The 25,306-nt window shown below is 42.6% G+C and overlaps 1 protein-coding gene across 2 annotated transcripts in view; it reads right to left on the reverse strand.

Annotated features, from left to right (window-relative positions):
* The window catches only part of LOC128136122 (CDC42 small effector protein 2-like), a 148,432-nt gene that overhangs the window by 14,705 nt on the left and 108,421 nt on the right, over positions 1-25,306 (reverse strand). The gene's annotated exons all lie outside the window — the stretch shown is intronic.

Below are 25,306 nucleotides of genomic sequence, written 5' to 3' on the forward strand. Positions count from 1 at the left end.
CAGATTAGATCCTAAGGATACTCTGATTACTGTGCCATGAGACATAATGTAAGAATAGCTTAACTTCTGTCTCCTCTTTGTCAGAGTCATGGCTTCAGTTTTTATTCATGTAATAGCAGGTAAATGAGAAATTAGAAGCAGTAAGGACTTCCTCTAGTAAAAGTTGCTTTGTTTCTCTGCCTCCAGCTGAACATTGCATCTAGAGGAATAAAATAGAAAATATTATCCTCATCTTTTAGGCCAGAGGCAGTAAGCTTAAGTAGAGTGAACCACACAGCCTGCAACCACTACAAGCCAGTATCCTGTATTTAAAAGATGAGAACAGTCATGGAGCACAATATGAATATTTCAATTTACAGCATGTTAAATGAAATACAGTCTAATAGCTACGAAATTACTGAAGATCAATTAAAAGCTTCCCATTGACTTAAAGTCTGCTCAATGTCCATTTCTAGTCAGCAATAAGATCTTAAGAACACCCAGACTCAGATAGGAAGGTACATGCCTCATGAATGGACTCACTGCTATTGAAACACAGCCACAATTGAATCTTTATGAATCAGAGCCTGCAGCTATGACAATACATTACAGGGCTTAGCCAGCAAATAAAAAACACTTTTAATCCTTTCCTGTACCTTTTTGCTATTGCTAAAAGCAGGTTTCAGTTCCTTATTGCATCAGTATTTAACAGTCATGGGGTGGGAGGAAGCAAAACTACTCACACAGGAATAGCAAAACAAAATGACCTGTTTTATACCTAAACTAGTAGTGAATTCTCTATCCCCAACTAATTTGACAGGATCAACCAAATGAAATAACCATAGCTATAAAAACATTGTCATGTAGTTTCCAAGGGCTTTCAAAGAGAAAGCGTTCATGGAAATGAATTTAGATGTCTCAAATACAGAAAACTGATATATTTCAGAGACATATATATTTACAAAAGAATCTCTAGCCATGTCCCAATGCATTAATATTTCAATCTAGAAGTCAAACTCACATATATACAGCTAACTATTTTTTAAGTTATGCATGATATAGGATAGCAAAACATATGTGACTAACTTGAGTGGAGGCATCTCATACCCAGTTTATGTTTACACTGGATGAAAACTCCTAATCTAAAATATTCAGTATTAGGAGCATCTCCACCAGGCGTAATGATTATTTTAAATACATAGTTACTATATTTACATGATGTAATATTGTAAAATGCTGGGACAGTTTGTCAGAGTTGTAGTCCTTATTCTAAAGTGGGAAGAATCTCTAGAAAGTCACATGCTACTGGAACACACAACTCCCTCAATTAAAACATTTTAAATTGTTTCAGTTTTGTAGTTTATTTTATATTGCCTTTTTTTGTAGAATAACAGAAAGCCAAAGGCATTTGTGTGTACAAATAATACATCCATGAACTGTTGGTTTTAATGGAGTTTTGAAATGCTGGGGTTTTGATATCCAGAGAACTGAACTCTTTCTTTGAGCAACTCAACTTATTTTCTTCTTTACTTGTTGCTAAGAATGCTGGTATAGCAGTAACAGTATTAAAATGCTGGATCTTGTGAACGACTGTAAATGATTCTTCACTCATCAGCTAGTGAACCAGTAACCACTAAAGTGAATCACCATCGAACCCTGATTCTTATCTTAAGCAAGTTTCTTATCAGAGGCCATAGAAGCCAGTTACATCTTGGCATGTGCCCACTGATGTGATCTCTTTGAAGCAATGGAACAATATTTAAATGCTCTGCTAAACAAAGACCCCAAAGCAGTTCACTCTAAAAGCAAATAAAACTGATGCTTTTTTGCTGCAGGAGCACTCAGTTTTTGTTTACATTAGGGTTTTAGCTTGGATCAGGAGCATATTTTTGAAGGGACTTTGCCAGTCCCTGTCTACCATGCTTCAATTTGAATTTCAGGGTAATCTTAGAGTGCATAAACTGGATTTCTTTTGGATGAAGCTGAACTGGAAGACACTCTCCTAGCTGATTGATACACTCAAATTGTTAATGGACATTGAGGCCAGAGAACTAGGTGAGCCAGTCTGAATTAAACCCTGAAACGCATCTAATGTTTACCTTGGTTCCTCAACACCAACTGTTTTGCTCCTGTTAAGATGTACTTTATTATTACTGTTACTATTACATTTTATTTTACTTATCTAAAAAAAAAACCCAAGAGAGAAAACAAGTGATGCACAATGCAATTGCTCACCACCCGCTGACCTATGCCTGAGCAGCGATCTGCCCCTCCCGGCCAACTCCCCCCAGTTTATATACCGAGCATGATGTCACATGGTATGGAATATCCCTTTGGCTAGTTCAGGTCAGCTGTCTTGGCTATGCTCCCTCCCAGCTTCTTGTGTACCTGCTTGCTGGCAGAGCATGGGAAACTGAAAAATCCTTAACTTAGGATAAGCACTACTTAGCAACAACTAAAACATCAGTGTGTTTTCAACATTCTTCTCACACTAAATCCAAAACACACTGTACCAGCTACTAGGAAGAAAATTAACTCTATCCCAGCCAAAACCAGGACATCCTTTCTCAAAAAAAACCCCCAAAACCCAAAACAAACCCAAACAAAAAACCCCATGCAGATTAACATCAAGTAGTGTAGGGTCTCAAATATATCATAAAAACCTCAAATTATGTCACTTAGATCCAAGCAGGCTGATAATTAATTTTCTGGAAACTGTTAAAAGTAGAAGCCCTAAATGAAGTCAAACACAAAACAGCATACAAAGATATCCCGAAGTCACTGCAAGTAGTAGCCTATATACCCAGGGGATCAAGGGCAAAGAAGTGTCTCTTGTTTAGCAGAGAGAAAAGTATGTTCTGCTTAATCTACACCAGATTTTTACAAGATATTGGCTAGGTACATACCCTAAATCCACGTTTGAGTGAAATATAACTGATGCACACCATTTCAAATGATCCGCTCTCTTACTCCCAAAGCCTATGGTGATTTCAATTGCTGGAGCCTCCATCTCAGCTCTACAAAAGCTTCTATCAGTGATAGCATATGTCCATACATTCTGTATGGTATGTCTAAATAATTTTATGGTTTTAATATTTTGTACCAGCCGTGGAAACTGGTTTGCTGCTAGATGACTGTAAAGGTGAGATTTGGTAAATAATTATTAGAAATCTTATATAACACTATGATTGAAACAATAGACAAAAGTGTAGCCAAGTAATTAACTAATAGAGGCAGTTACTCATAAATTTTGCAGTTCTTTGCTCTTATGACTGGATGTTCCTGTACATTAGATAAGAATAATATTGAAACTGACCATATGTGACTGAAACCATGTTAAGCTCCAAGATCAAAGAACAAGGATGACAAACAAAGACTTCAAGGTCAGCCAACAGAATTTCAAATGGTTCGGTGGTCGTAAAAACAGCCCTTCGACTCAAATGGAGAACCATTGTGCATGATCGGATGTAGGCAGTACTATGATAATCAGTTACAATAATTTTTATGTATATGTATACTAATCTGATTAATATGTAATTAGTTACTCCATATAACCTGTTTGTGCTGAAGCTATGGCATGCACGCTAGGTGGAATTATCCCCCGTGCATCCAGCGCTGCAATAAAGAATGCCTGCTTTCTAAAACTCCAAAACGAGTCTTAGAGAGTATTCATTTACAGGCCGTGAATTTCGGTATCATCAGCTCTCAAAAGAAAGTGGTATACAGGTACAGATTAGGAAGGTGCTTTCTAAACATAAAGCGATACATAGTAGAAACTAAAGCAATTCAAGGAGAAGTTATTGCTGTACTGCAAACGTACAGTTTCTGAAAACAATGCTTCTTTATTGAAATTCCCTCATATGACTCTTTTTTGCTGTCATTTATCATTTCATCATGTCTATTTTATACACAAGAAAGGCTGTCAGCTCTTCTTCCCACACAGCAATGCTCTTTACCCATCTATATGTTGTCCTGGCATTTTTTATCTTAAGATTCAACAAGGCTAAGTGCCGGGTCCTGCACTTGGGTCACAACAACCATATGCAACACTACAGGCTTGGGGAAGAGTGGCTGGAAAGCTGCCTGGCAGAGAAAGACCTGGGGGTGCTGGTTGACAGCTGGCTGAATATGAGCCAGCAGTGTGCCCAGGTGGCCAAGGCACCCAATAGCATCCTAGCCTGTATCAGAAATAGTGTGGCCAGCAGGACTAGGGAGGTGATCGTTCCCCTGTACTCGGCACTGGTGAGACCACACCTTGAGTACTGTGTTCAGTTTTGGGCCCCTCGCTACAAGAAAGACATTGAGGTGCTGGAGTGTGTCCAAAGAAGAGCAACAAAGCTGGTGAAGGGTCTAGAGAACAAGTCTTATGAGGAGTGGCTGAGGGAGCTGGGGCTGTTTAGTCTAGAGAAGAGGAGGCTCAGGGGAGACCTTATCGCTCTCTACAACTACCTGAAAGGAGGTTGTAGCGAGGTGGGTGTCGGTCTCTTTTCCCAAGTAACAAGCGATAGGATGAGGGGAAATGGCCTCAAGTTGCACCAGGGGAAGTTTAGATTGGATATTAGGAAAAATGTCTTCACCAAAAGGGTTATCAAGCATTGGAACAGGCTGCCCAGGGAACTGGTTGAGTCACCATCCCTGGAGGTATTTAAAAGATGTGTAGATGTAGTGCTTGGGGACATGGTTTAGTGGTGGACTTGGCAGTGTTAGGTTAACAGTTGGACTCTATGATCTTAAGGGTATTTTCCAACCTAAATGATTCTATGATTCTAAGATTGCAGTAATTTCAAGTAAACTAAGAAACTAAGCAATAGAACACCCACTGCCCCCAACATGAGTCTATTAAAGAGAAAGAATGGAACGTATCAATGCTAACAACAAATTAACATCAAAGACAGACTAGACTTAAACATTTATCTGTTTAGGGCATGGTAAACTAAATTAGAAAGGAAATAGCATGCTGATCTGATCTAGTCTAATCCAGAATACCAGGTCTCCAGCCAGATCCATATCAATATGAAGTGATCCATAAATAATGTGATGCATCTTTATTTTTTCACACTGTTCTTTGTTTTTCATTCTGTCTAATTATCTGTAGAACTGTGTCGTGATTTAACCCCAGTCAGCAAGTAAGCACCATGCAGCTGCTCACTCACTCCCCCCCACCCAGTAGGATGGGGGAGAAAATCGGGAAAAGAAGTAAAACTTGTGGGTTGAGATAAGAACGGTTTAACAGAACAGAAAAGAAGAAACTAATAATGATAATGATAACACTAATAAAATGACAACAGTAATAATAAAAGGATTGGAATGTACAAATGATGCACAGTGCAATTGCTCACCACCCACCGACCGACACCCAGTTAGTCCCTGAGCGGCGATTCCCCACGCCCCCACTCCCCCCAGTTTATATACTAGATGTGACATCACATGGTATGGAATACCCCGTTGGCCACTTTGGGTCAGCTGCCCTGGCTGTGTCCCCTCCCAACTTCTTGTGCCCCTCCAGCTTTCTCACTGGCTGGGCTTGAGAAGCTGAAAAATCCTTGACTTTAGTCTAAACACTACTTAGCAACAACTGAAAACATCAGTGTTATCAACATTCTTCTCATACTGAACTCAAAATATAGCACTGTACCAGCTACTAGGAAGACAATTAACTCTATCCCAGCTGAAACCAGGACAAACTGTCATCATTTCTGCTCACTCTGCAAGAATATCTCTATTAGTCTTTATAACAGAAAAGCCAAAATAACAGATTGTTAAGATATTTCAACACAAAATTTGTAAGCTTGCCACAGAGACACACATGCAGAAAAGCTAAAAAGTTACATTTATTGAGGCATAGTCCCTGTGCTTTACAATCTTCCTTTCTGAATAAAATAATGAGAAACATATTTTGTATTTTAACAACCAACATTGATACAAAATCAGGAAAAAAAAAAAAATCATGCTTTGGCACCTTAACTGATGCACGGTAAAAACATCAACTTCCTGAGATTCATTTTCCAGTCTTGTATCAGTCTTTCCCTTAATTTTAAGACTATTTTAAAAAAGCCATTAAATCAACCTTTAAAAGTAATGCAGATTATGGAAACCAACGTATCCATACTATTACATTGTAGAACTGGGTATCCCAGCAGCATATGATGCTAAATTGGGTCACATTTCTCTGGCAGGATTGCTTTAATTGAGCTTCCTAATGGCTTGCAGGATCAGAAGCCTAGCTAAGACAAAAAATAATTTTTTCCTTTTGTTAAATGATTACTCTCATAAAACAGGCTCATCATCACTTTCTGCAAGAAGGTAACTAAAGACGACTGGTTCAATGTACTTGCTAAGTCCTTACTGGGAAACTTTCCCTGGTGAACAGAGAAGTGAATGATCCAGCTGGATGCTCTAAAGGGCTCCTTCGCAGAATGACTTTCTGCAATCAGAGAATGACCACTTCCATTATTATCTCCAAAACATTTGCTGTTTGCCATTACAGAATAAATTCATGAGATACATACTGATGAAGCAACTGGTCAGGATGCCTTTGGAGCAGCAAGGAGAACCCAGAGATAATGATGAGTTCATACTGGTGAAAAATAACATAGCAAGGAAATACCAATGGGAGGATTACCAGAAAGGTCAGCAATAATGAATGTAAGTGCTGACAAACAGCCTCAGGTACTCCATTTCACAGCATAGAGAAACATTCATAAGCATGGAATCACAAATTTGCTTCAGTGGCCATCCCAACTCCTACACCTGTAAGGAGTTCTGCAAAGCTCCCAAATTTGTCATCTTTGGAAAACTGTTCATCCAGTTCATTTAGGTAGGTCACTGGAAGAAGCACATCCCACAATACATTATGATCTAGTCAGTCTTTGCTTGCTCTCATAAAGTCAAAGCGAAAAGGAGTTATTATCAATACAAAGGAAGCAGGAACAATCTCTCACATTCTACTCATACTATGTCACATATTTAAAAGGTGATCCTACCAGTGCACGTGGAAATGATAGCATTGCACAAATAAAAAAGACAATACAAGAAGAACAGAATAGTTCAGTTGAAAGGGACCTACAACAATCATCTAGACCAACTGCCTGACCAATTCAGGGCTGACCAAAAGTTAAAGCATGTTATTAAAGGCATTATCCAAATGTCTCTTAAACACTGACAGGCATGGGGCATCAGCCACCTCTCTAGGAAGCCTGTTCCAGTCTTTGACCACCCTCTCGGTAAAGAAATGCTTCCTAATGTCAAGTCTAAACCTCTCCTGGTGCAGCTTTGAGCCATTCCCACGCGTCCTGTCACAGGATACCAGGGAGAAGAGATCAGCACCTCTCTCTCCACTTCCCCTCCTCAGGAAGCTGTAGAGAGCAATGGGGTCATCCCTCAGGTCTCCTTTTCTCCAAACTAGACAAGCCCAAAGTCCTTAGCCGCTCCTCATAGGACATGCCTTCCAGCCCTTTCACCAGCTTTGTTGCACTCCTCTGCATGCATTCAAGTACCTTAACATTCTTTTTAAATTGTGGGGCCCAGAAGCTGCACACAGTACTCGAGGTGAGGCCACACCAGTGCTGAATACAGCAGGATCATCACCTTTTTTGATCGGCTGGTTATGCTGTGTTTGATGTACCCCAGGATGCCTTTTGTCTTCTTGGCTGCCAGGGCACATCGCTGACTCATATTGAGCCTGCTGTTAACCAGCACCCCCAGATCCCTTTCTGCAGAGCTGCTCTCCAGCCACTCCTCTTCCAATCTATACTTGGGTCAGGCATTCCTCCATCCCAGGTGCAGAATCCAGCATTTGGGCTTTCATCCCATTAATCATTGCCCAATGCTCCAATCTATCTAGATCCCTCTGCAAGGCCTCTTGTCCCTCAAGACAGTCAACAGCACCTCCCAGTTTGGTATCGTCTGCAAACTTGCTAATGGTGCATTCAACTCCTGCATCCAGATCATTGATAAATATATTGAACAGAACTGGCCCTAGAACTGAACCCTGAGGAATGCCGCTGGTGACCGGTCACCAGCCAGATGCAGCCCCATTCGCTACAACCCTTTGATCCCTGCCATTCAGCCAGTTCTTCACCCAGTGCACCGTGAACCTGCTCATTCCACAGCTGGACAACTTGTCCAGAAGGATGCTGTGAGGGATGCATTACAAGATGAGCATGCAAGACAATTTAGCAACAGATGGTCCAGTAGATATTTTAGGGATGCTTAGATACTGATCCCACATGTAACACAAACTTATTTGGTCAATTTTATACATCTAAATGCAGTCTGGGTGAAAAGATGTCAGGAACAGTAACAATAGCTCCTTACTTCTCCATTACCTGCACTAAGAAGATATACAAGTTTTGTTAAGAGAAAAATCTCAGATATTTTCATTATTCAGAATTCACCACCAGTCTCAAAGTAGGATCAAAAATATATTACACATTCATTTTCAGAGGCACTTTTGGCTGCTGTCGTGGTTTAACCCCAGCCAGCAACTAAACACCACGCAGCCACTCACTCACTCCCCCCCACCCAGTGGGATGGGGGAGAAAATCGGGAAAAGAAGCAAAACCCGTGGGTTGAGATAAGAACGGTTTAACAGAACAGAAAAGAAGAAACTAATAATGATAATGATAACACTAATAAAATGACAACAGCAATAATGAAAGGATTGGAATGTACAAATGATGCGCAGTGCAATTGCTCACCACCCGCCGACCGACACCCAGCCAGTCCCCGAGCGGCCAATCCCTGCCCCCCACTTCCCCGTTCCTATACTGGATGGGACGTCACATGGTATGGAATACCCCTTTGGCCAGTTTGGGTCAGGTGCCCTGGCTGTGTCCTGTGCCAACTTCTTGTGCCCCTCCAGCTTTCTCACTGGCTGGGCATGAGAAGCTGAAAAATCCTTGACATTAGTCTAAACACTACTGAGCAACAACTGAAAACATCAGTGTTATCAACATTCTTCGCTCTGAACTCAAAACATAGCACTGTACCAGCTACTAGGAAGACAATTAACTCTATCCCAGCTGAAACCAGGACAGCTGCTCATAATGTTGCAAATATTTTGATAAAGAAATTAAAATTTGATTATATAAAAGAGTTTTGTTTGATTAAGAAGTAGAAAATTGTGAAGCATAGGTATGGGAGTGTTAAGTTTGAAATGTAGTCATAGGAACTTAGGAACTTTAGAAAATGTACTATGTGTAACCATAAGAATTCAAGTATTGTCTAAAATCAGTTAACCACAGAAACTTTGACAAAGATTTGTTGTGTTTTGTTTTAAGAAACTAAGGAAACTGTTATGGACACCAGTTTGCTGCTTGGAAACCCCTTACCCTTCCCACCTCGATCTAATTATTGAGGATTCCAATCAGTAGAGTTAAGTGAGATTAACCAATGATTGTTTTGACATAAGAATATTAATAAGATGGTGTGACTGAAGGACCAATTATTAGAAAGGTTACATTTAAGAATAGACATAGTATGCATTTTTACGTAAACTAATATAGATAATGGTGAGAATCATACTGCACAGAATCACCTAAGAGAGGTCAAGAAGCGGACAAGTGAGGAAGACTATGGAAGACCACCAGAGACCTTCACTGCGCCTGCATGAAGAGACATTTACATATGCTAATGATTTATCAGAAAGTTAATGATTATGTATAACATTTTCTAGAAATTTAGTGAATAAGTATAACAGGTGTGTATTTAACCTGCACAGTTAGACTAGACAGGTGCACACGATAGGTGGAGTGATCCCCTGTGTGCCCAGTGCTGCAATAAAGGAGTGCCTGCTTCTTAACCTCTCATTGCTGTTAAGGAGTTTTATTCCGGATTTCGGTAACAATAATGTTCAGAAAGTCTTTCTGCCTTCTTTTCCATCTCTTTGACAAGGCTATAACCTGTTTTGCAGGTCTCCTGCAAAATATAACAAGCAGTCATTACATAAGGCACAACCCTGAGAAGCATTCAACATTGTTATCACTGCTTGTTCTTCAAAAGGTGTGCACCTGTCTGCAATTACTGCTTCAAGATCAGTTCTTCACAGAGCATTCTTTACAGTTCTAACGGAAATCTGATAATGGAATGTGATGGGTTGACCCCTGTGAGAGACTGAGAGTTAATGTCTCAAACATTGTGGTGGGGCAAGTTCTGCTTAATGATGAACTCTGCATAACAACAAACCCTGCACAGCAAGGAACCACAGGTGAAAAGCAGCCCATCAGCACAGGACATCAGCAACAGGACAGGGAGGGCATGCAAGAGGCTGTGCAGCTCCACGTTCTGATACATGGTCTGATATGCTGAGCAGGACAGCTCACTATGTATGGCCAAAGATCAAACAATGGTCAAGCCTGCAGGGAAGGAGAAGTTACTCCCCAAACGACGCCCAAGCCCACCGACCCATTTCCCAAATGTCCTGAAAGCACAAACCGCTCATGACACTTAATTAGGCTAATGAGTTCGAGTGCCCGCCCAGAGGAGGGGCAAGGATGATAAAAGGACACAAACTGAAGCCCCATGCACGCGTCCCCACTGGAACTGGGCCTTTAGACTGACTGGACCAAGGCTGGACCCAGGACCGGTGAAATCTTTCTCTTTTCCTTTTCTCTCTCCATCTTGCGCTCTCTTTCTCTTTCCTTTTCCAGAATGCCTACACCTCATCCCTTTAAGACATAAAACTGTAGATCAAGTCTAGGACTAGGAGTGGATCCAGCCGCCCCTAGGCCCTTCTCTGAGAAGGAGTCTCGAAAGCAAGAGGGTCTGCTCTGAACCTCGTGACTCAACAGGAGGGATCTCCTTATTCCCCGAATTGATGTATATGGTTACCACGGGTTAAAGGGGTTTAGTGAGGTAGTTTCATGCCAGCTCCTGTTGTGAGAAACCCTGCCACCTGCTCTTATGCCTCCCAAGTTCAGTTTGCTTCTGCCATGAATAAAATGTTTAACTGATCGTTTGGTGTCCTTTCACCTTAATGTAGCCTGAGGGAATTCGAACTCAACACAGACTCCCTGGTCTGTCCAGCCCGGTCCTGACAACCCTGACCAGCAACTAAGCACCCACCAGCCACTCCCACACTAGCCCTACCAGTGGGATGGGGGAGACAGTGGGAAGAGCAAAAGAGAGAAAAAAACCCCCTCATGGATCAAGATAAAGACAGTTTAATAAGTGAAGGGGGAAAAAAAAAACAACACCCCCCCCCCCCCGAAGTGATGCAAAGATAATCACTCACTGATACTTTGAGTAAAGACTGGAGTTAAAAGACTCCATTGTATTTTAATTTGTGCTTGCTTGAGCGACTTTGAAACTTTTGGTATGTAAGAAAACCTTGAGCTTTGTTAACAGTATGCACAAATAGATAAGAAGCCTTAAGTTCTGCTGAGCTTTGTGATTAAAACCTGCCAGGACCAGCTAACTGGGAAGAAGAGATGAACCACCTGGGATGACCCCCACTGCACATGCCTTAAGGGAGAGTTCAATTAGCGGACACCAAGAAAATGACCACCAGAGGGTTTTGAAGACCCCAAAAGACCACCGACCCATTTAATAGCGCATGCCCAAAAGGGCGGACACTATGTAAATAATTTCTGGGAAATAACATGAATATGTACGACAATTCCGGGAAATGTAATGAATATGTATATATTAGAACAATATAAGCTTTGCTTGCTGTAGGTAGCGGTATGCATGCTAGGAGGAACTATCCCTTGTGCATCCAGCGCTGCAATAAAGAATGCCTGCTTTCTAAAATTCCAAAATTGAGTCTTAGAGAATTTCTTCGACCGGCTTTTTCGGTAACAGTTTTGGCGACCCAGATGGGACACTGCTTCTAGACCTCGATGGATACGTGGGATTACGGGACCTCCAGCCGGCACCGAGGGATTCTCGGGGAGAACCTCTAATCCCCAGACCGAAGAGCTCGAAGTAAGACCCCTGGTAAGTTTAAAGGCATTCTCTCTGTTGGTTTCTGGTCGCCTGCCCGTAAGATGCAGTGAAAGCTGTGCAGGGTTGGGCTAGAAAGGTACCTATTGGATTTGTTTTGATAAGCCCAGGTTCTGGTTTGGTAAAAGGGGTTAAAAGTCCCCAATTTGGTTAACTGTCTTGATTTGGTCTCTGAATTTTGATTTGGTTATCGGAACTTGGCTATTGGAATTACGGATTTGTTTCTGTTTACTTGGATCATATAGTCGTCTTGCTACTCATATTTAATATGAGTGGGGGATCATCTAAGGGAGGCATCCTGAAAAAGTCACCTTTGGGGTGTATCTTGAAACATTGGAAACAGATTGCCGGACCCCCGGGTGGGGTCTCGACAAGGGAAAATTTGATTAAGTATTGTAATCAATGGTGGCCACTGTATAAATTGGATGATGGGGAAAAGTGGCCTATGAATGGTACATTAAATTATAACACCTTATTACAATTAATGTTATTCTTGAGGAGAGAAGGAAAGTGGGATGAAGTGTTGTATGCGGATATGTTCTTTACTTTGAGGGGACATCCGGGGTGGCAAAAGGAATGCGGTATAAATCTTGCACCTAGTGATCCCCTCGTTTTAGCTTTGGAAAAGGAGAAGGATGAGTGTTAAATTTCCCTGAGCAGAACTAGCACAACAGGCTGGAGAAAAAAACAAAGGATCAAAACTGGGACTATAACAATGTAGGAGACTGAGCCGTTTGTCAGACAGGGCTCTGAAATTTAATAGAAGCCATTAGGGCATGTGGGGAACTAGGGGTAAATTGGACTAAAAGTGCAAGAATGCAGGCAGAGACCTGATGAGCGTCCCAATAATTTTTGGGGACGACTCAGACAAGCTCTGCTAACAAAATTTTAATGATGCACTCGCAATTAGTGTCCTTGTGGATCAAACGGCCCCTGATTTAGAGAAATAATTTGAGTGTTGCTGTGTTTGTATAAGATGAGCACAAAGAAAAGCAGAAAACTGAGCAGCAAAAAAAAAAAAAAAGAAGAAAAAAAGAGGAGCAAAGCAACAAGAGGCTGATTTACTGGCAGCCCCTTTTGCAAGGAATTTACAAGTGAGATAAGGATTAGGAAGAAAGATGATCAGGTACAGGGTCTGAACTAAGACCTGGAAAAAGGGAAGGAGAATTGGAAGGAACGCTGCAAGAAAATGTTACTATTGTGGAAACCTGGGATATGTGCAGCAAGAAAAATATTTTTCTAAACATGTCCCTGAATGACCAGGGAAGTCAATGGATGAGGTAGTACATTTGGCTACAGTGGTCAAGAAGAGGAAAGGGTTAAGGAAGAGGGATGTTAAAGGAAAGAGGAATCAAGTGTGTTTGTGGCTGTGCTGAGAGAAGCGTTTGAAGTAAGCAGGGGGAGAGGACTGACAGGGACCGGAGGAACCTCTCCCAGCGGAACCTCTAGTTAAAGCAAAGCTGGGAGATGAGGAAATAGAATTTTTAGTCGACACTGGGGCTACATATTCGGTCTTAAATACACTAGAAGGAAATTTAAGTAACAAAAGCATAAATGTCATTTGTGCAACAGGGACTCGTGAGACCCGGCCATTTTTCAAACCCCTGAAATTTAAACTTGGAAAACAATGGGTTACTCACCAGTTTTTATATTTGCCAAATTCTCCGAAAACCTTTACTGGGTAGAGATTTACTTGAAAAGGTAGAAGCTGAAATCAGATTCAAGGATGGGGAAGTTGAAATTTTAATCCCAGAATCTAAATATGTTGAAGCCACAGCCTTGTTGTTACAGGATACAAATCCCAAAAGGGACAAGATACCTCGAGAAACAGAAGATGCAGTGATTCCCATCGTTTGGGCAGGAGAAGTTCCAGGAAGGTCTAAGAGAGCGGAACCAGTAAGAATTGATCTAAAACCAGGATCGTTACCAGTAAGAATTAAACAATACCCTTTAAAATTAGAAGCGAGAACTGGCTTGATACCAATAGTTCAAAAATTCTTGAAATATAAGTTGCTGGTAGAACGTGAGTCACAATATAATACACCTATCTTACCAGTAAAGAAAGCTAATGGAAAAGATTATTGTTTGGCTCAAGATCTTAGAGCAATCAATCAGATAGTGCAAGATATACATCCCGTAGTTGCAAACCCATATACATTACTAACTACCCTCACCAGTGAACAAGGCTGGTTCACGGTTTTAGATCTGAAAGATGCCTTTTTCTGCATCCCTTTGGACTCTAAAAGTCAGGAGCTTTTTGCTTTTGAGCGGGAAAATCCTGAAACAGGGCGAAAGACACAATATACTCAATATACTTGGACTGTTCTACCACAAGGCTTCAAGAATAGCCCAACTATTTTTGGAAATCAGCTGGCGAAGGAATTGGAGATTTGGAGGAAATAAATGGACAGGGAACTGTATTACAATATGTAGATGACATCTTAATTGCAGCAGAAACTCGAGAACAATGTTTTTCTTTGACCATAAGCCTCTTGAACTTTTTGGGACTTAGCGGATACTGGGTATCAAAGGAAAAGGCGCAGATTGTAAAGGAAACAGTAATTTATCTGGGCTTCAAAATTCTAAAAGGGCAGAGACGATTGGGAATTGAATGGAAAGAAGCCATTTGCCGCCTCCCAGAGCCGTGTACACCAAGAGAACTGCGAGCATTTCTAGGCATGACAGGGTGGTGTCGCCTGTGGATTGTAAATTATGGACTGTTAGTAAAGCTTCTATACGAATTACTAAAAGACTCCCAAAAAGGGACTCTTGAATGGACAAATGACAACAGAGCTGTGTTTAAGCAACTGAAACAAACTCTGATGAAAGCCCCCGTCCTGGGATTGCCAGACCCGACAAAATTTTTTGCACTTATGAGCGACGAGGAGTGGCACTAGGGGTCCTGGCACAGTTTTTAGGGGGGCAAAGGAGAGCCATAGCATATTTTTCCAAACAATTGGACAATGTGAGCCAGGGATGGCCCAGCTGCCTCAAAGCAGTAGCAGCCGCAGTATTATTGATTCAAGAGGCTCGTAAACTTACTTTAGGGCAAAAGATCACTGTGTATGTACCACATATGGTAGCCATAGTTTTAGAACAAAAAGGGGGGCATTGGTTGTCCCCCAGCCGTATGCTGAAATACCAAGTAGTACTACTGGAACAAGATGACATCGATCTCAAGACTACTTCAGTTGTCAATCCTGCAGTGTTTCTCTCCACTGATTGAGTGGAGAGTCCACCAGAACATGATTGCTTACAAACAGTAGAAGAAACATATGCTAGCCGTCCGGATCTTAAAGACGTTCCGTTGGAAAATCCAGACTGGGAGTTATATACTGACGGCAGTAGTTTTGTTCGCGATGGGAAGAGACTGTCAGGATACGCTGTGATGACCTTAGATGGCATAGTAGAGGCACAAGCCTTATCTCCCAAAACATCAGCCCAAAAGGCAGAACTAATAGCCTTAACTCAAGCATTTGGAACTGAGCGAAGGGAGAAAGGTTAATCTCTGGACAGACTCTAAGTATGCTTTTGGAGTTGTACACGCCCATGTAGCCATCTGGAAAGAGAGAGGACTACTATCAGCACAAGGAACTGAAATCAAGCATGCTGCACAAATACAAGAACTATTAGAGAGCATTCAAAAACCGACGGCAGTTGCAACAATGCATTGCAAAGCCCACCAAACAGGAAAGACCCCACCAGAAATAGGTAATCAATTGGCAGATAAAGCTGCCAAAGAGGCTGCAGAAACAGGCATCATGGCATTATTACCAGAAAAAGAAATAACTTTACCTGAAACACCACCTAAATATGATAATAAAGATGCCAAATTAATAAAGGCCTTACAGGCACAAGAACAGACAGATGGGTGGGCTGTTACACCCACAGGGCAAGTGGTAATCCCACCCTCATTAATGAGAGAAATTGCCAGGCGAGAACATAATAAAGTACATTGGGGAACTCAAAATTTAGTAAAACATCTTCAAAAGATAGTTATAAGCCAGGCAATGACAGAAATTACCCGATCCATTATGGGAAAATGTGAAATTTGTTGTAAAAATAACCCAAATACCAGCAATAAGTTAATTTTGGGGGTTACAAAAGGAGGAAATTCCCCAGGAGATTATTGGCAAATTGATTTTACAGAACTACCTAGAAAAGGGGAATATAGATACATCCTTGTTCTAATTGACACTTTTACTGGATGGCCAGAGGCTTTTCCCTGTCGCACCAACAGAGCTAGGGAAGTAACTAAAATCTTGTTTAAAGAAATTATCCCGAGGTTCGGTGTTCCTTTAGGAATGTCCTCAGACAGAGGACCACATTTTGTTGCTGAAGTTATAAAACAATTGAGTAAAAACTTAGCCATAACATGGGATCTCCATACCCCTTATAGGCCACAATCAAGTGAAAAAGTAGAAAGAATGAACTATACACTTAAATTGCAGATTGGAAAAATATGTCAGGAAACATCAGTGACTTGGATACAAGCACTACCTTTAGCGCTGTTAAGAATTAGAATACAACCTCGTGGTAAAAACAGCTTGAGCCCTTACGAGTTACTTTATGGAAGGCCTTACCAGGCCCCACATATACCAGGGACAATCCACATTAAAGGGGAAATGGATTTAAACAATTACTTAATGTCTTTGGGAAAGACTTTACAGGAATTGCAAAAGTACAGGACAACAAGCAGGCCCTTGGAACTGGATACACCAGCCCATTCATTTCAACCTGGAGACTGGGTCTACATCAAGTCGTGGAATTCAGAGCCGCTGACTGAAAACTGGAAAGAACCATTCCAAGTACTCTTGACAACTTACACAGCTGTCAAGGTCCAAGGGAAAGGGCCGTGGATTCATTACTCCAGGATTAAAAGGGCTCCCACCACATGGACAGTTGAACAAAAGTCTCCCTGTGGTGGGTTGACACTGGCTGGACACCAGATGCCTACCAAAGCCGCTCTATCACTCCCCCCCCCACCTCAGCTGGACAGGGGAGAGAAAATATAACAAAGGGTTCGTGGGTCAAGATAAGGACAGGGAGAGATCACTCAACCAATTACCATCACAGGCAAAACAGACTCGACTTGGGGAAAATCAACTTAATTTATTGCCAGAGTAGGGTAATGAGAAATAAAACCAAATCTTAAAACACCTTCCCCCACCCCTCCCTTCTTCCCGGGCACAGCTTCACTCCCGGATTCTCTACCTAACCCCCCCAGTGGCGCAGGGGGACAGGGAATGGGGGTTACGATCAGTTCATCACACGTTGTCTCTGCCGCTCCATCCTCTTCAGGGGCAGGACTCATCACACTCTTCCCCTGCTCCAGCGTGGGGTCCCTCCCACGGGAGACAGTCCTCCACGAACTTCTCCAACGTGGGTCCTTCCCACGGGCTGCAGTTCTTCATGAACTGCTCCAGCATGGGTCCCTTCCATGACGTGCAGTCCTTCAGGAGCACACTGCTACAGCGTGGGTCCCCCGCAGGGTCACAAGTCCTGCCAGAAAACCTGCTCCAACATGGGCTCCTCTCTCCACAGATCCGCAGGTCCTGCCAGGAGCCAGCTCCAGCACAGGCTTCCCACAGGGTCACAGCCTCCTTCGGGCACCCACCTGCTCCGGCGTGGGGTCCTCCACGGGCTGCAGGTGGATATCTGCTCCACCGTGGACCTCCATGGGCTGCAGGGGGACAGCCTGCCTCACCATGGTCTTCACCACGGGCTGCAGGGGAATCTCTGCTCCGGTGCCTGGAGCATCTCCTCCCCCTCCTTCTTCACTGACCTTGGTGTCTGCAGGGTTGTTTCTCTTACATGGTCTCACTCCTCTCTCTGGCGGCAGTTTCTGTGCCCGCCGCAACTTTTTTTTCCTTCTTAAATATGTTATCACAGAGGCGCTACCACTGTCGCTGATTGGCTCGGCCTTGGCCAGCGGCAGGTCCGTCTTGGAGCCGGCTGGCATTGGCTCTATCGGACATAGGGGCAGCTTCTCACAGAAGCCACCCCTGTAACCCCCCCCGCTACCAAAACCTTGCCACACAAACCCAATACGTTCCCCTTCTTAAACTGAAATTGAAAAAGTTATGACTGTATTTTATGTTTTGTTTGTAACAATTATGGTAGGTATGAGTCAAGTGTGCCAGACATCATCTTGGGATCAAAACCTCCATTTAATCCTAACACAGAATATAACCTGAATACTCTGCAAAAGTGATTGTTGGAGTTGTACCCAAATGCCAACTTCAGGACAAGGCCAAATCGTACCCTTGATAGGAGTGCCACTGTCAATAAAAACGTCATTATTGTCGTACATATTCATGTTATTTCCCAGAAATTATTTACATAGTATCCGCCCTTTTGGGCATGCGCTATTAAATGGGTTGGTGGTCTTTTTGGGGTCTTCGAAACCCTCTGGTGGTCATTTTCTTGGTGTCCGCTAATTGAACTCTCCCTTAAGGCATGTGCAGTGGGGGTCATCCCAGGTGGTTCATCTCTTCTTCCCAGTTAGCTGGTCCTGGCAGGTTTTAATCACAAAGCTCAGCAGAACTTAAGGCTTCTTATCTATTTGTGCATACTGTTAACAAAGCTCAAGGTTTTCTTACATACCAAAAGTTTCAAAGTCGCTCAAGCAAGCACAAATTAAAATACAATGGAGTCTTTTAACTCCAGTCTTTATTCAAGGCATCAACTCCCCCCTTTTATTGAGACTTTGGACATACAAATTCAAAGCCTCAATATCTAAACTTAATTTTCATACATAATTTACTACAACAACTACAGCACTGAATCATTATACAGGCTAAGATGCACACACAAATTATGACTATTATAATAACAAACAAATTCTTTAGCCATGTCCAATTTGGTAGCCATGAGGTAAGTTTATGTCATAACTCTTCAAATCCCCAGGATGTATTGTCCTTAGTAACCTCATGTAAGATCTTTGTTTGCTCCCAAATTTCTGCTAAATCAGTAGAAATTCTGCCACCTTGGTCCACATATGTACAGCAGATCATATTAATAATTGTGCAAACACCTCCCTGTGAAGCCAATAACAAGTCAAGAGCCATTCGGTTTTGCATCACTACGTGGGATAAACTAGATACTTCAATTTTTAATGCCTGTATAGCATCAATGGTTCTGTTTTCAATGTCTTCTATTGCAGCTGATATATTTACAATTGCCTTTTCCTATTCACTAACTCCAAGCAAAAGGGAGAAACCATCTGACAAAACTATGGAATCCTGAGGAATGATCTGCAATGGGATTATGAGCCCTCCTGGTTCGTTTGAGAAGGGTCCTCACCCATCCGATCTGTTTATGTAGTTTGTCAATTATTGTCATATTGGGAACTACAGCTCCCAATGTACATGCTCCTTGCCAATTGGGAGGTAGTACTTTCCGAGTATGTATTCCACATAACCAATACCAACCGCTTCCTTCTGGGACTGGGAGGCCAAAATAATTTGATGTATCTATATGACTTAGTGCGGGCCTCCAATATGATCCGGTTCTGTTGTTACATCCTGAGAAACATCCTACAAAAGTTCTGTCATTTCGTTTGGCAGTGTAATTATAACACCCATCATCTCCAGGCTTAAGGGAATGGGAACTTAGACAGTCATTACCTGGCCCATATAAGCATACAGTGGAATTCAGATTATCTCTTATCATGGTGACTTGCAACTTTTCTTCTTGTCTTTTTTTAAAAAGTCTTGGCCACCACGCATTGTCTGGATGTCCCATACCATATTGTGGATTGTTAAATAATGACGTTTTTATTGACAGTGGCACTCCTATCAAGGGTACGATTTGGCCTTGTCCTGAAGTTGGCATTTGGGTACAACTCCAACAATCACTTTTGCAGAGTATTCAGGTTATATTCTGTGTTAGGATTAAATGGAGGTTTTGATCCCAAGATGATGTCTGGCACACTTGACTCATACCTACCATAATTGTTACAAACAAAACATAAAATACAGTCATAACTTTTTCAATTTCAGTTTAAGAAGGGGAACGTATTGGGTTTGTGTGGCAAGGTTTTGGTAGCGGGGGGGGTTACATGGGTGGCTTCTGTGAGAAGCTGCCCCTATGTCCGATAGAGCCAATGCCAGCCGGCTCCAAGACGGACCTGCCGCTGGCCAAGGCCGAGCCAATCAGCGACAGTGGTAGCGCCTCTGTGATAACATATTTAAGAAGGAAAAAAAAGTTGCGGCGGGCACAGAAACTGCCGCCAGAGAGAGGAGTGAGACCATGTAAGAGAAACAACCCTGCAGACACCAAGGTCAGTGAAGAAGGAGGGGGAGGAGATGCTCCAGGCACCGGAGCAGAGATTCCCCTGCAGCCCGTGGTGAAGACCATGGTGAGGCAGGCTGTCCCCCTGCAGCCCATGGAGGTCCACGGTGGAGCAGATATCCACCTGCAGCCCGTGGAGGACCCCACGCCGGAGCAGGTGGGTGCCCGAAGGAGGCTGTGACCCTGTGGGAAGCCTGTGCTGGAGCTGGCTCCTGGCAGGACCTGCGGATCTGTGGAGAGAGGAGCCCATGTTGGAGCAGGTTTTCTGGCAGGACTTGTGACCCTGCGGGGGACCCACGCTGTAGCAGTGTGCTCCTGAAGGACTGCACGTCATGGAAGGGACCCATGCTGGAGCAGTTCATGAAGAACTGCAGCCCGTGGGAAGGACCCACGTTGGAGAAGTTCGTGGAGGACTGTCTCCCGTGGGAGGGACCCCACGCTGGAGCAGGGGAAGAGTGTGATGAGTCCTGCCCCTGAAGAGGATGGAGCGGCAGAGACAACGTGTGATGAACTGATCGTAACCCCCATTCCCTGTCCCCCTGCGCCACTGGGGGGGTTAGGTAGAGAATCCGGGAGTGAAGCTGTGCCCGGGAAGAAGGGAGGGGTGGGGGAAGGTGTTTTAAGATTTGGTTTTATTTCTCATTACCCTACTCTGGCAATAAATTAAGTTGATTTTCCCCAAGTCGAGTCTGTTTTGCCTGTGATGGTAATTGGTTGAGTGATCTCTCCCTGTCCTTATCTTGACCCACGAACCCTTTGTTATATTTTCTCTCCCCTGTCCAGCTGAGGTGGGGGGGGGAGTGATAGAGCGGCTTTGGTAGGCATCTGGTGTCCAGCCAGTGTCAACCCACCACAGGGAGACTTTTGTTCAACTGTCCATGTGGTGGGAGCCCTTTTAATCCTGGAGTAATGAATCCACGGCCCTTTCCCTTGGACCTTGACAGCTGTGTAAGTTGTCAAGAGTACTTGGAATGGTTCTTTCCAGTTTTCAGTCAGCGGCTCTGAATTCCACGACTTGATGTAGACCCAGTCTCCAGGTTGAAATGAATGGGCTGGTGTATCCAGTTCCAAGGGCCTGCTTGTTGTCCTGTACTTTTGCAATTCCTGTAAAGTCTTTCCCAAAGACATTAAGTAATTGTTTAAATCCATTTCCCCTTTAATGTGGATTGTCCCTGGTATATGTGGGGCCTGGTAAGGCCTTCCATAAAGTAACTCGTAAGGGCTCAAGCTGTTTTTACCACGAGGTTGTATTCTAATTCTTAACAGCGCTAAAGGTAGTGCTTGTATCCAAGTCACTGATGTTTCCTGACATATTTTTCCAATCTGCAATTTAAGTGTATAGTTCATTCTTTCTACTTTTTCACTTGATTGTGGCCTATAAGGGGTATGGAGATCCCATGTTATGGCTAAGTTTTTACTCAATTGTTTTATAACTTCAGCAACAAAATGTGGTCCTCTGTCTGAGGACATTCCTAAAGGAACACCGAACCTCGGGATAATTTCTTTAAACAAGATTTTAGTTACTTCCCTAGCTCTGTTGGTGCGACAGGGAAAAGCCTCTGGCCATCCAGTAAAAGTGTCAATTAGAACAAGGATGTATCTATATTCCCCTTTTCTAGGTAGTTCTGTAAAATCAATTTGCCAATAATCTCCTGGGGAATTTCCTCCTTTTGTAACCCCCAAAATTAACTTATTGCTGGTATTTGGGTTATTTTTACAACAAATTTCACATTTTCCCATAATGGATCGGGTAATTTCTGTCATTGCCTGGCTTATAACTATCTTTTGAAGATGTTTTACTAAATTTTGAGTTCCCCAATGTACTTTATTATGTTCTCGCCTGGCAATTTCTCTCATTAATGAGGGTGGGATTACCACTTGCCCTGTGGGTGTAACAGCCCACCCATCTGTCTGTTCTTGTGCCTGTAAGGCCTTTATTAATTTGGCATCTTTATTATCATATTTAGGTGGTGTTTCAGGTAAAGTTATTTCTTTTTCTGGTAATAATGCCATGATGCCTGTTTCTGCAGCCTCTTTGGCAGCTTTATCTGCCAATTGATTACCTATTTCTGGTGGGGTCTTTCCTGTTTGGTGGGCTTTGCAATGCATTGTTGCAACTGCCGTCGGTTTTTGAATGCTCTCTAATAGTTCTTGTATTTGTGCAGCATGCTTGATTTCAGTTCCTTGTGCTGATAGTAGTCCTCTCTCTTTCCAGATGGCTACATGGGCGTGTACAACTCCAAAAGCATACTTAGAGTCTGTCCAGAGATTAACCTTTCTCCCTTCGCTCAGTTCCAAATGCTTGAGTTAAGGCTATTAGTTCTGCCTTTTGGGCTGATGTTTTGGGAGATAAGGCTTGTGCCTCTACTATGCCATCTAAGGTCATCACAGCGTATCCTGACAGTCTCTTCCCATCGCGAACAAAACTACTGCCGTCAGTATATAACTCCCAGTCTGGATTTTCCAACGGAACGTCTTTAAGATCCGGACGGCTAGCATATGTTTCTTCTACTGTTTGTAAGCAATCATGTTCTGGTGGACTCTCCACTCAATCAGTGGAGAGAAACACTGCAGGATTGACAACTGAAGTAGTCTTGAGATCGATGTCATCTTGTTCCAGTAGTACTACTTGGTATTTCAGCATACGGCTGGGGGACAACCAATGCCCCCCTTTTTGTTCTAAAACTATGGCTACCATATGTGGTACATACACAGTGATCTTTTGCCCTAAAGTAAGTTTACGAGCCTCTTGAATCAATAATACTGCGGCTGCTACTGCTTTGAGGCAGCTGGGCCATCCCTGGCTCACATTGTCCAATTGTTTGGAAAAATATGCTATGGCTCTCCTTTGCCCCCCTAAAAACTGTGCCAGGACCCCTAGTGCCACTCCTCGTCGCTCATAAGTGCAAAAAATTTTGTCGGGTCTGGCAATCCCAGGACGGGGGCTTTCATCAGAGTTTGTTTCAGTTGCTTAAACACAGCTCTGTTGTCATTTGTCCATTCAAGAGTCCCTTTTTGGGAGTCTTTTAGTAATTCGTATAGAAGCTTTACTAACAGTCCATAATTTACAATCCACAGGCGACACCACCCTGTCATGCCTAGAAATGCTCGCAGTTCTCTTGGTGTACACGGCTCTGGGAGGCGGCAAATGGCTTCTTTCCATTCAATTCCCAATCGTCTCTGCCCTTTTAGAATTTTGAAGCCCAGATAAATTACTGTTTCCTTTACAATCTGCGCCTTTTCCTTTGATACCCAGTATCCGCTAAGTCCCAAAAAGTTCAAGAGGCTTATGGTCAAAGAAAAACATTGTTCTCGAGTTTCTGCTGCAATTAAGATGTCATCTACATATTGTAATACAGTTCCCTGTCCATTTATTTCCTCCAAATCTCCAATTCCTTCGCCAGCTGATTTCCAAAAATAGTTGGGCTATTCTTGAAGCCTTGTGGTAGAACAGTCCAAGTATATTGAGTATATTGTGTCTTTCGCCCTGTTTCAGGATTTTCCCGCTCAAAAGCAAAAAGCTCCTGACTTTTAGAGTCCAAAGGGATGCAGAAAAAGGCATCTTTCAGATCTAAAACCGTGAACCAGCCTTGTTCACTGGTGAGGGTAGTTAGTAATGTATATGGGTTTGCAACTACGGGATGTATATCTTGCACTATCTGATTGATTGCTCTAAGATCTTGAGCCAAACAATAATCTTTTCCATTAGCTTTCTTTACTGGTAAGATAGGTGTATTATATTGTGACTCACGTTCTACCAGCAACTTATATTTCAAGAATTTTTGAACTATTGGTATCAAGCCAGTTCTCGCTTCTAATTTTAAAGGGTATTGTTTAATTCTTACTGGTAACGATCCTGGTTTTAGATCAATTCTTACTGGTTCCGCTCTCTTAGACCTTCCTGGAACTTCTCCTGCCCAAACGATGGGAATCACTGCATCTTCTGTTTCTCGAGGTATCTTGTCCCTTTTGGGATTTGTATCCTGTAACAACAAGGCTGTGGCTTCAACATATTTAGATTCTGGGATTAAAATTTCAACTTCCCCATCCTTGAATCTGATTTCAGCTTCTACCTTTTCAAGTAAATCTCTACCCAGTAAAGGTTTTCGGAGAATTTGGCAAATATAAAAACTGGTGAGTAACCCATTGTTTTCCAAGTTTAAATTTCAGGGGTTTGAAAAATGGCCGGGTCTCACGAGTCCCTGTTGCACAAATGACATTTATGCTTTTGTTACTTAAATTTCCTTCTAGTGTATTTAAGACCGAATATGTAGCCCCAGTGTCGACTAAAAATTCTATTTCCTCATCTCCCAGCTTTGCTTTAACTAGAGGTTCCGCTGGGAGAGGTTCCTCCGGTCCCTGTCAGTCCTCTCCCCCTGCTTACTTCAAACGCTTCTCTCAGCACAGCCACAAACACACTTGATTCCTCTTTCCTTTAACATCCCTCTTCCTTAACCCTTTCCTCTTCTTGACCACTGTAGCCAAATGTACTACCTCATCCATTGACTTCCCTGGTCATTCAGGGACATGTTTAGAAAAATATTTTTCTTGCTGCACATATCCCAGGTTTCCACAATAGTAACATTTTCTTGCAGCGTTCCTTCCAATTCTCCTTCCCTTTTTCCAGGTCTTAGTTCAGACCCTGTACCTGATCATCTTTCTTCCTAATCCTTATCTCACTTGTAAATTCCTTGCAAAAGGGGCTGCCAGTAAATCAGCCTCTTGTTGCTTTGCTCCTCTTTTTTTCTTCTTTTTTTTTTTTTTTGCTGCTCAGTTTTCTGCTTTTCTTTGTGCTCATCTTATACAAACACAGCAACACTCAAATTATTTCTCTAAATCAGGGGCCGTTTGATCCACAAGGACACTAATTGCGAGTGCATCATTAAAATTTTGTTAGCAGAGCTTGTCTGAGTCGTCCCCAAAAATTATTGGGACGCTCATCAGGTCTCTGCCTGCATTCTTGCACTTTTAGTCCAATTTACCCCTAGTTCCCCACATGCCCTAATGGCTTCTATTAAATTTCAGAGCCCTGTCTGACAAACGGCTCAGTCTCCTACATTGTTATAGTCCCAGTTTTGATCCTTTGTTT

This window comes from Harpia harpyja, chromosome W (assembly GCF_026419915.1).
Source record: "Harpia harpyja isolate bHarHar1 chromosome W, bHarHar1 primary haplotype, whole genome shotgun sequence".
NCBI lineage: Eukaryota > Metazoa > Chordata > Aves > Accipitriformes > Accipitridae > Harpia > Harpia harpyja.